The following is a 9406-nucleotide window of genomic DNA, read 5'->3' as shown; positions in this document are numbered from 1 at the left end:
GTCCTAGAGAGGTTAGGTTTGTTTTAGTGTACTCCAATCAAAAGCCCCTACAACCACAAAAAGGAATGGAGTCATTAGCACTTATGGTTTGTAAATGGCACCCAGAATTATGTTACACGAAGCACAATTTCACATCATTCTGGGTTCATTTGTGTGAAAACAAGGTCCAATCAAGCTGAAACGTTACAGGAAGGTAGAATCCATTGAGTTGTAAGTGATCTGAACGTTTCATGATGATAGCACTTTCCTAAGGGGGTCAAACCGTGTCCCAAAGGTCACCGGGCCTGGTGTCACTTTAAAGAAGTAGTCCAGTTACACCTTTGTGGGCTTATAACTTGGCTTCTGAATGTCCTAGAGAGATCAGGTTTGTTTTAGTGTACTCCAATCAACATCCCCTACAACCTCAAAAAGGAATGGAGTCATTAGCACTTATGGTTTTTAAATGGCACCCAGAATTATACTGCACTAAGCACAATTTCACATCATTCTGGGTTCATTTGTGTGAAAACAAGGTCCAATCAGGCTGAAACGTTACAGGAAGGTAGAATCTATTGAGTTGTAAGTTATCTGAACGTTTCAGAATGATAGCACTTTCCTAAGGGGGTCAAACCATGTCCCAATTGTCACCGGGCCTGGTGTCACTTTAAAGAAGTAGTCCAGTTACACCTTTGTGGGCTTATAACTTGGCTTCTGAATGTCCTAGAGAGGTTAGGTTTGTTTTAGTGTACTCCAATCAAAAGCCCCTACAACCACAAAAAGGAATGGAGTCATTAGCACTTATGGTTTGTAAATGGCACCCAGAATTATGTTACACGAAGCACAATTTCACATCATTCTGGGTTCATTTGTGTGAAAACAAGGTCCAATCAGGCTGAAACGTTACAGGAAGGTAGAATCTTTTGAGTTGAAAGTGATCTGAACGTTTCATGATGATAGCACTTTCCTAAGGGGGTCAAACCGTGTCCCAAAGGTCACCGGATCTGGTGTCAATTTAAAGAAGTAGTCCAGTTACACATTTGTGGGCTTATAACTTGGCTTCTGAATGTCCTAGAGAGATCAGGTTTGTTTTAATGTGCTCCAATCAACAGCCCCTACAACCACAAAAAGGAATGGAGTCATTAGCACTTATGGTTTTTAAATGGCACCCAGAATTATGCTGCACTAAGCACAATTTCACATCATTCTGGGTCCATTTGTGTGAAAACAAGGTCCAATCAGGCTGAAATGCTACAAGAAGGTAGAATCTATTGAGTTGTAATTGATCAGAACGTTTCATGATGATAGCACTTTCCTAAGGGGGTCAAACCATGTCCCAAAGGTCACCGGATCTGGTGTCAATTTAAAGAAGTAGTCCAGTTACACATTTGTGGGCTTATAACTTGGCTTCTGAATGTCCTAGAGAGATCAGGTTTGTTTTAATGTACTCCAACCAACAGCCCCTACAACCACAAAAAGGAATGGAGTCATTAGCACTTATGGTTTGTAAATGGCACCCAGAATTATGTTGCATGAAGCACAATTTCACATCATTCTGGGTCCATTTGTGTGAAAACAAGGTCCAATCAGGCTGAAACGCTACAAGAAGGTAGAATCTATTGAGTTGTAAGTGATCCGAACGTTTCATGATGATAGCACTTTCCTAAGGGGTTCAAACCATGTCCCAAAGGTCACCGGATCTGGTGTCAATTTAAAGAAGTAGTCCAGTTACACATTTGTGGGCTTATAACTTGGCTTCTGAATGTCCTAGAGAGATCAGGTTTGTTTCAATGTACTCCAACCAACAGCCCCTACAACCACAAAAAGGAATGGAGTCATTAGCACTTATGGTTTGTAAATGGCACCCAGAATTATGTTGCATGAAGCACAATTTCACATCATTATGGGTTCATTTGTGTGAAAACAAGGTCCAATCAGGCTGAAACGTTACAGGAAGGTAGAATCTATTGCGTTGTAAGTGACTGAATGTTTCATGATGATAGCACTTTCCTAGGGGGGTCAAACCATGTCCCAAAGGTCACCGGATCTGGTGTCAATTTAAAGAAGTAGTCCAGTTACACATTTGTGGGCTTAAACCTTGGCTTCTGAATGTCCTATAGCGATCAGGTTTGTTTTAATGTACTCCAATCAACAGCCCCTACAACCACAAAAAGGAATGGAGTCATTAGCACTTATGGTTTGTAAATGGCACCCAGAATTATGTTGCACGAAGCACAATTTCACATCATTTTGGGTCCATTTGTGTGAAAACAAGGTCCAATCAGGCTGAAACGCTACAAGAAGGTAGAATCTATTGAGTTGTAAGTGATCTGAACGTTTCAAGATGATCGCACATTCCTATAGGGGGTAAAACCATGTCCCAAAGGTCACCGGGCCTGGTGTCACTTTAAAGAAGTAGTCCAGTTACACCTTTGTGGGCTTATAACTTGGCTTCTGAAAATCTTAGAGAGATCAGGTTTGTTTTAGTGTACTCCAATCAACATCCCCTACAACCTCAAAAAGGAATGGAGTCATTAGCACTTATGGTTTGTAAATGGCACCCAGAATTATGTTGCACGAAGCACAATTTCACATCATTCTGGGACAATTTGTGTGAAAACAAGGTCCAATCAGGCTGAAACGTTACAAGAAGGTAGAATCTATTGAGTTGTAAGTGATCTGAACGTTTCATGATGATCGCACATTCCTATAGGGGGTCAAACCATGTCCCAAAGGTCACCGGGCCTGGTGTCACTTTAAAGAAGTAGTCCAGTTACACCTTTGAGGGCTTATAACTTGGCTTCTGAATGTCCTAGAGAGATCAGGTTTGTTTTAGTGTACTCCAATCAACAGCCCCTACAACCACAAAAAGGAATGGAGTCATTAGCACTTAAGGTTTGTAAATGGCACCCAGAATTATGTTGCAAGAAGCACAATTTCACATCATTCTGGTTCCATTTGTGTGAAAACAAGGTCCAATCAGGCTGAAACGCTACAAGAAGGTAGAACCTATTGAGTTGTAAGTGATCTGAACGTTTCAAGATGATCGCACATTCCTATAGGGGGTAAAACCATGTCCCAAAGGTCACCGGGCCTGGTGTCTCTTTAAAGAAGTAGTCCAGTTACACCTTTGTGGGCTTATAACTTGGCTTCTGAATGTTCTAGAGAGGTTAGGTTTGTTTTAGTGTACTCAAATCAACAGCCCCTACAACTACAAAAAGGAATGGAGTCATTAGCACTTATGGTTTGTAAATGGCACCCAGAATTATGTTGCACGAAGCACAATTTCACATCATTCTGGGTTCATTTGTGTGAAAACAAGGTCCAATTAGGCTGAAATGTTACAGGAAGGTAGAATCTATTGAGTTGTAAGTGATCTGAACGTTTCATGATGATAGCACTTTCCTAAGGGGGTCAAACCATGTCCCAAAGGTCACCGGATCTGGTGTCAATTTAAAGTAGTCCAGTTACACATTTGTGGTTTTATAACTTGGCTTCTGAATGTCCTAGAGAGATCAGGTTTGTTTTAGTGTACTCCAATCAACAGCCCCTACAACCACAAAAAGGAATGGAGTCATTAGCCCTTAAGGTTTGTAAAGGGCACCCAGAATTATGCTGCACTAAGCACAATTTCACATCATTCTGGGTTCATTTGTGTGAAAACAAGGTCCAATCAGGCTGAAATGTTACAGGAAGGTAGAATCTATTGAGTTGTATGTGATCTGAACGATTCATGATGATAGCAGTGTGTGTGTGTGTGTGTGTGTGTTTGTGTGTGTGTGTTTGTGTGTGTGTGTGTGTGTGTGTGTGTGCGTGCGCGCGCGCACGCGTGGTTCGTTCGTGTCTCCTGGCTAGTAAGTACCGAGGGCTTCATCTATCTAAAATGAGTCATTTCCATCTGAATGTGACAGCACCGGGACACAGCAGCAGAGCGGTAAGCTTCATATCACTCTAAAATGTCGACAAACTTTACTTTAAGTTTACGGGCATTAGCAGCACTAAAGCGTTAGCATCCGGCTTGCTATCGCTAGCACAGTATGCTAGTAAAGTTAGCACCCAGATTAATGTGGATTTGGCTGATTTTCGTGGAATAAAACGTGATTTCTGATCAACGCCTTCTTTTACACCAGATGTACATCCACTGATTGTAGCAGCAGAGAGCCTGTGTGTTATTTTACTTGAGTGTGATGTAATCTTAGCATCCAGTAAATAAAGTCCCATATCAGCTAAAATGCAGCGTGACAAAGTCATTAAAGTGCGTCAACACAGTGGATTTAATAGAGTTTTAAAGAACAATCTCTGAGTGAAGTGAGGTTAGTTTTTTGTCTCACTGCAGATATAAAAACGAACTCTGCATCAGTCAGACGCAGAAAAGCTCACCGTCTGTATGAGCGTGAGCATCGGAAAGCTGATCAAATCAGCTGTAAAATAATTAAAACAAAGTAAAAATGTTCCTTTGCTTTTTACAGTCCACATCCAGAAGACTGGAGCCGTGTTTCACTGACAGGCTGTCAGACTAACGCCCTGATGAGCTCAGCTGGGACAAACTGGTCTGATGTTTAGGTAAGTGAAGATCTGCTTCTCCAAGGCCTTGAGATGCTAGTAAAAATAATTTAGCCAGCTTGCTATTGTTACTTTTCTTCTCCTCTAAGGAACACAGAACGCTCAGATGTTGGAGCTCACGTCACATACTGAGGAAGGAGACCCACCAGTAAAGAGACGGTCTGGACCAGACCAAAGTGAGTGATGACACACCTCAGCCACCCTCATCATTAAGAACACCTCACCCCCTGAATCACTCCATCTGATGACAGCAGAGAGATTTATTTGATGTTTTACTTGTTTAGTCTGTTTAGAAATTATTGAATTACATTATTTTCTGTAATCGACCATCTGATCTGGATGTGTGCAGAATAACTTTCCCCAAATTCAGCAGCAGCTGGCCTGTAAAAACAGCTGCAGCATGTAGTAAGTCTGTCTGCACTGCTCTCTAATGAGCTTCCTTTCATAAGGAATCATTTGTATAATTTTAGTGTCACTATTTTATTACATTTGTAAGAATATGAAGTCACTGCAGCAACACAAACGTGACTATAAACATGAAAGCTAAAGAAACAACTTTCCTAAAGCTGCTTGTAAACAAAATATGTCACTAATGTTATTGTCTATCATTGCAGAATATGGCGATGACATCATGGAACTGGTCTTTGGAAAAGTTTTCCCTGAACCAACTCCGTTTCTAGATTAGGTAGAGAAGATCTGCATCTCACCAACTCTCTGGTCTCAGTATTCAGACAACGGAGGTCTCCCACTGTTATCCAGGACCAGTTTGAAGCCCGCATACTGCCCCTCCCTCATCATCAGGAAACATCAATCCGTATCCTGAGGACAACAGAAGACGGCAGGAGGACAGGAACTCTGAGAACTAGATACCACAGCACCGGGACACAAAGCACCTGTGTGCACAACGCCTGTTTAACTACTAAAACCTGTTTATTATATTGTTCTACTTATTTGCTGTGAGGTTAATACTTAGAAAATTTGTATTTTAATGTAAACAATAAAAAATCACTGATTGTATGTTTTCTTTTAGATGTAATGGTCCAAACTCCACCTTGTAGACATTTATTGCATCCTGTAGGTAAATACACAGAACAGGCTCAGATCCAGGATGACCCAGCATGCTCTTCTTCCATTCTGGCTGTTAGGGATTGTATCAATAACTCAATGCCTAATGATGTTTCCACCTAACGGTATTTATTTAGAATGCAGGTAAGATTTAACTATATTTGTTAGCAAAGCAGACTGATCTTGGGAATTTCACTGCAGCACTGATGTCCACCTCTCTGTACACATTAGAGAGAATTACCACTTTACAGCTAAACACATTTAATAAAGATATAGGGTACACATTGCAGACAATAAAAACAAAGTTCTAAGCATTAGAATTATAATCACATTAAAGAACATTTGGAGGAATGTTCTTTATTTTTGACTAGAATCTCAAATCTTTAAATTAAAATGTAACTGCTTTTTATCCATTTTCAGCCATTAAGACACCCAATATTAAATAAGACTACTTATAAAATTATTTATAATTATATGTATGTATATATATATAGATAGAGATCTTAATAACATATATTTTTAATGGTGTTTTAATGAGCTGTATCATTTTTTAAAACATTTTTATAGAAATAAATAAGCAAGCAGCATTCCTTGTGTGTGTGCGCGTGCGCGTGCCTGCTCGCTTGTCCCGTCGGCCGTGACGGATGTGTGTGTGTGACTACAGACAAATGCATGAGAGAGTTAGCAGCCTTGAAACAGCTTGATTAACTATTCTCCCCACATGTTTTAAAAATGCTAATATGCTATGCTAAATCTGCTATGCTAAATAATGATTTCTCTATAGAACTACAAAGTTCGGCTGGGGGAGGAGAGTACAGGTCTGCACTATGGAGGGGGGCGGAGTTTACAGCTCGTCCTCCAGTTTAAAAAGACAGTACCCAAAAACGGCTCGTTCTCAAGACTCTCCTCAGAACAGGGGTAAATGAGGGTCTGTAGAGCAACAATAATGAGGAAATCAGACCAAAGAACTGCAGTTCCACTGTATTTAGACCCCCAACTGAAGGATTTAGATGTAAAAAGGAATAACTTAAAAGCATGTTATGTCTCCTTTAAAGAAGTAGTCCAGTTACACCTTTGTGGGCTTATAACTTGGCTTCTGAATGTCCTAGAGAGGTTAGGTTTGTTTTAGTGTACTCCAATCAAAAGCCCCTACAACCACAAAAAGGAATGGAATCATTAGCACTTATGGTTTTTAAATGGCACCCAGAATTATGTTGCACGAAGCACAATTTCACATCATTGTGGGTTCATTTGTGTGAAAACAAGGTCCAATCAGGCTGAAACGTTACAGGAAGGTAGAATCTATTGAGTTGTAAGTGATCTGAACGTTTCATGATGATAGCACTTTCCTAAGGGGGTCAAACCATGTCCCAAAGGTCACCGGATCTGGTGTCAATTTAAAGAAGTAGTCCAGTTACACCTTTGTGGGCTTATAACTTGGCTTCTGAATGTCCTAGAGAGATCAGGTTTGTTTTAGTGTACTCCAATCTACATCCCCTACAACCTCAAAAAGGAATGGAGTCATTAGCACTTATGGTTTGTAAATGGCACCCAGAATTATGTTACACGAAGCACAATTTCACGTCATTCTGGGTTCATTTGTGTGAAAACAAGGTCCAATCAGGCTGAAACGTTACAGGAAGGTAGAATCCATTGAGTTGTAAGTGATCTGAACGTTTCATGATGATAGCACTTTCCTAAGGGGGTCAAACCGTGTCCCAAAGGTCACCGGGCCTGGTGTCACTTTAAAGAAGTAGTCCAGTTACACCTTTGTGGGCTTATAACTTGGCTTCTGAATGTCCTAGAGAGATCAGGTTTGTTTTAGTGTACTCCAATCAACATCCCCTACAACCTCAAAAAGGAATGGAGTCATTAGCACTTATGGTTTTTAAATGGCACCCAGAATTATACTGCACTAAGCACAATTTCACATCATTCTGGGTTCATTTGTGTGAAAACAAGGTCCAATCAGGCTGAAACATTACAGGAAGGTAGAATCTATTGAGTTGTAAGTGATCTGAACGTTTCAAAATGATAGCACTTTCCTAAGAGGGTCAAACCATGTCCCAAAGGTCACCGGATCTGGTGTCAATTTAAAGAAGTAGTCCAGTTACACCTTTGTGGGCTTATAACTTGGCTTCTGAATGTCCTAGAGAGGTTAGGTTTGTTTTAGTGTACTCCAATCAAAAGCCCCTACAACCACAAAAAGGAATGGAGTCATTAGCACTTATGGTTTGTAAATGGCACCCAGAATTATGTTACACGAAGCACAATTTCATATCATTCTGGGTTCATTTGTGTGAAAACAAGGTCCAATCAGGCTGAAACGTTACAGGAAGGTAGAATCTATTGAGTTGTAAGTGATCTGAACGTTTCATGATGATAGCACTTTCCTAAGGGGGTCAAACCGTGTCCCAAAAGTCACCGGATCTGGTGTAAATTTAAAGAAGTAGTCCAGTTACACATTTGTGGGCTTATAACTTGGCTTCTGAATGTCCTAGAGAGATCAGGTTTGTTTTAATGTGCTCCAATCAACAGCCCCTACAACCACAAAAAGGAATGGAGTCATTAGCACTTATGGTTTTTAAATGGCACCCAGAATTATGCTGCACAAAGCACAATTTCACATCATTCTGGGTTCATTTGTGTGAAAACAAGGTCCAATCAGGCTGAAACGCTACAAGAAGGTAGAATCTATTGAGTTGTAAGTGATCCGAACGTTTCATGATGATAGCACTTTCCTAAGGGGGTCAAACCATGTCCCAAAGGTCACCGGATCTGGTGTCAATTTAAAGAAGTAGTCCAGGTACGCATTTGTGGGCTTATAACTTGGCTTCTGAATGTCCTAGAGAGATCAGGTTTGTTTTAATGTACTCCAACCAACAGCCCCTACAACCACAAAAAGGAATGGAGTCATTAGCACTTATGGTTTGAAAATGGCACCCAGAATTATGTTGCATGAAGCACAATTTCACATCATTCTGGGTCCATTTGTGTGAAAACAAGGTCCAATCAGGCTGAAACGCTACAAGAAGGTAGAATCTATTGAGTTGTAAGTGATCCGAACGTTTCATGATGATAGCACTTTACTAAGGGGGTCAAACCATGTCCCAAAGGTCACCGGATCTGGTGTCAATTTAAAGAAGTAGTCCAGTTACACATTTGTGGGCTTATAACTTGGCTTCTGAATGTCCTAGAGAGATCAGGTTTGTTTTAATGTACTCCAACCAACAGCCCCTACAACCACAAAAAGGAATGGAGTCATTAGCACTTATGGTTTGTAAATGGCACCCAGAATTATGTTGCATGAAGCACAATTTCACATCATTATGGGTTCATTTGTGTGAAAACAAGGTCCAATCAGGCTGAAACGTTACAGGAAGGTAGAATCTATTGCGTTGTAAGTGACTGAACGTTTCATGATGATAGCACTTTCCTAAGGGGGTCAAACCATGTCCCAAAGGTCACCGGATCTGGTGTCAATTTAAAGAAGTAGTCCAGTTACACATTTGTGGGCTTAAACCTTGGCTTCTGAATGTCCTAGAGCGATCAGGTTTGTGTCAATGTACTCCAATCAACAGCCCCTACAACCACAAAAAGGAATGGAGTCATTAGCACTTATGGTTTGTAAATGGCACCCAGAATTATGTTGCACGAAGCACAATTTCACATCATTTTGGGTCCATTTGTGTGAAAACAAGGTCTAATCAGGCTGAAACGCTACAAGAAGGTAGAATCTATTGAGTTGTAAGTGATCTGAACGTTTCAAGATGATCGCTCATTCCTATAGGGGGTAAAACCA

General features: G+C 40.6%; 1 long non-coding RNA gene across 1 annotated transcript; it reads left to right on the top strand.

Annotated features, from left to right (window-relative positions):
* The first annotated feature begins 4341 nt into the window (after positions 1–4341).
* Positions 4342–5876, top strand: LOC129160791 (uncharacterized). Its single transcript, XR_008561271.2, has 3 exons — positions 4342–4539; positions 4629–4715; positions 5154–5876. It is a non-coding gene; the product is annotated as an uncharacterized lncRNA (long non-coding RNA).
* Positions 5877–9406: the final 3530 nt, after the last annotated feature.

Source organism: Nothobranchius furzeri, chromosome 4 (genome assembly GCF_043380555.1).
Source record: "Nothobranchius furzeri strain GRZ-AD chromosome 4, NfurGRZ-RIMD1, whole genome shotgun sequence".
In the NCBI taxonomy this organism is placed as follows: Eukaryota; Metazoa; Chordata; class Actinopteri; order Cyprinodontiformes; family Nothobranchiidae; genus Nothobranchius; species Nothobranchius furzeri.
Note: the sequence above shows the minus strand (reverse complement) of the source record. Positions and strands in the feature narration are given on the sequence as shown.